This window comes from Ornithorhynchus anatinus, chromosome X5 (genome assembly GCF_004115215.2).
Source record: "Ornithorhynchus anatinus isolate Pmale09 chromosome X5, mOrnAna1.pri.v4, whole genome shotgun sequence".
In the NCBI taxonomy this organism is placed as follows: Eukaryota; Metazoa; Chordata; class Mammalia; order Monotremata; family Ornithorhynchidae; genus Ornithorhynchus; species Ornithorhynchus anatinus.
Genome location: NC_041753.1, coordinates 38539085 through 38541883, shown reverse-complemented (window position 1 = coordinate 38541883; position 2799 = coordinate 38539085). Strand labels below are relative to the sequence as shown.

Sequence of the window (2799 nt, the reverse complement as noted above, 5' to 3'; positions counted from 1 at the left end):
ATCATTGTATGCCTTTATCTGTATCTCAATCTTTAGGCCCATTGCTGTAAATAAACAGATAAGATAATGTTACTGCAGAAAATCCTGGCTTTACAGAGCACATGCACACCTAAATAGTTGATACTGATCTTTCATAACATTTGTGGTATTTGTTAAGCGCTATGTTGCAAGCACTGTATTAAGCACTGACCTAGATACAAGATAACCAGGCCTTACATGGAGCTCCCCCTCTCAGGGTCACACCTGGGGAGTTTCCAGTATTCTACAAGTCTTGGTTATGGGAGGGAGAGTCAAGCCGAGGCATACCCATTCCATTCCTAGCTTGGGCAGTGGCTAGCGAGTGGAAGGCAATCTGCTACAAGGCAAAACTCACCCATGTTGTGCAGCAACAGCATGGGAGAGAGACGAGGGCAGAGACTCGAGTTTACTGTGCGGAAGAAGGCAATAGTAAACCACTTTTTACCAAGAAAACTCTATGGATATATTACCAGAACAATTGCAGATGGAGAGCAGGGCGTTCTGGAAGAGATGTATCCATGGTGTCGCTATGAGTCAGAAATGACTCGATGACATAAGACAAGACATGGAGCTCACAGTCTAAATTGGAGGGAGAACATGCTTTTTTTATGGTATTTCTTAAGCACTTTCTATGTGCCAGGCACTGTTCTAAGTGCAGGGGTCAATACAGGACAATCAGGTTGGACACAGTCTCTGTCCCACATGGGGCTCACAATTTTAATCCTCCTTTTATAGATGAGGTAATTGAGGCATGGAGAAGTGAAGTGACTTGCCTAAGGTCACATGGCAGACAAGTGGCAGAGCTGGGATTAGAACTCTTGTGCTTCTGACTCATAGGCTCGTGCTCTATCCACTAGTCCGTGCTGCTTCTCTTTCTTTCTTTCAGGCCACACTGCTTTCATCCAAAAGTCACCAAGAAAATTGAGAGGTCTTCAAGAGTTGCATAAGTAACTGAACATTATACGATGTCCAATGCTACTCTAAAGTAATGTAATAGAAAAGTTGTTTAATTTATTACTATTTTCCCCTCAGCATGATTAAACAAATAGAATTGCACATAAAACTATTTAGAAATTCCCTGGTTTCCAATATTAGCTAATGTGGGTTTAATTTTCTCAGGTTGTAATCTTCTTTGTGAAATTAAGGATAGTACTTTTCAACTTATGTTTTTAATCCATCACACTTTTTTGTAATTAGATTCAATCATTAAAATATATTTGGAATTGCAATAGTTTTTTCTTAACTGTGCATAGTTATGTTAGCACCAGTTTGTCAAGAAAATCATATGCTATTGAAGCGGCAGGGAGGAAATGAGATAAGCAGAATGTAATTATGCAATGTGAAATTTAGCCAGAAAGCTGTGGTTAACACCATTGTTATTAGAGAGAATGTCCTGTGTGCCTGAAACACCACAAGGGGGTAGAAGATAACTTTCAGGCTCAAGCTTTCTGTAACACAAATTCCTCTTTAATCCATGCTGGGACACTAGTTACCAAGTGACCCAGGAAGCAAGACATCCATTTCATGAACTCAGCAACTCCCAGGATGTGTGGTAAATCTACCATCAAGGTACTGATCCAGTCTAGAAGAAGGGTGCTCCAAAGGGCAGGCACCAGGTATGCTGAATTGAATAAAATGAATGCTCTTGGACTTGCAAGGATTGTGGATGTAATAAAGATTGCATTATTTCTCAGACCTTGAGTACTGCTAAGTGTTGCCCAGGGAAACACTTCTTCCATCTATGTTTTAAAATCCCTCAATCATAAATCTGAAAGGGATCTCAAGAGACCATCAGGTGTGGTACCTGCCTCTTTGAAGGTTAAAATTAGCCATCCAAGATGGGTGCCTGTTTTTTTACTAAAAGAACCTCAGGGATAGAGACTCTGCAGCATCCCTTAGTAACTCATTCCAGTATTTGATCAACTTGATATACGAGATCTTCCTTGTCTCCAAAATTGCACCAGATTTAATGTCATCCCATTTCCTCCTGTTCACTCCTCAAGGATCATGGAGAAGCAGTGTGGTTTAGTAAATAGGGCACTACTATCTAGCACTAGGGCTGGGAGTCAGAGGATCATAGGTTCTATTCCTGGCCCCACCACATGTCTGTTGTGTGATCTTGGGCAGGTCACTTCACTTCTCTGGGCCTCAGTTACCTCATCTGTAAAATGGGGATTAAGAATTTGAGCCCTATGTGAAAGAGGGACTGTGTCCAACCTGACTACCTTGTATCTACCCCAGCGCTTAGCACATAGTGCTGAACAAGTACCATAATTATTAATATTATTATTATCATAGAGAATAACTGATGAGCATTTTTCTCATAAAGACCCTTAAGTGTAAGGTTACTCTTTAACTTCCACTTCCCTAGACTATACAAACCCAATATCTTTAAACTTGAACCTTTCCCTATAAGAAGTAAGTTCTCGCTCTTTAATCATGTGTGTCACTCTTTGAACTTTCTCCAGGTTCTCTATATTTTCTGGAATGTGCAGTGGCCAGAATTGGATACAGTACTCTGATACTGCAGGGTAGAGCATTACTTTCTGGCTCTTACATATCATACATTGTGGATAAGCAACATGGCTTAGTGGAAAGAGTAAGGGCTTGGGAGTCAGAGGACATGGGTTCTAATCCCAGCTCCACCTCCTGTCTGCTTTCTGACCTTGGGCAAGCCATTTAACTTCTCTGTGCCTCAGTTACTTCATCTGTATAATGGGGATTAAGACCGTAAACCCCATGTGGGACCACCTGATTACCTTGTATCTACCCAGCGCTTAG

At 41.2% G+C, this 2799-nt stretch overlaps 1 non-coding gene across 1 annotated transcript; it reads left to right on the top strand.

The window, feature by feature from the left end:
• The first annotated feature begins 225 nt into the window (after positions 1-225).
• LOC114808388 lies at positions 226-363 on the top strand. The gene has a single exon (XR_003756235.1). It is a non-coding gene; the product is annotated as a small nucleolar RNA SNORA7 (small nucleolar RNA).
• The last annotated feature ends 2436 nt before the right edge of the window (positions 364-2799 follow it).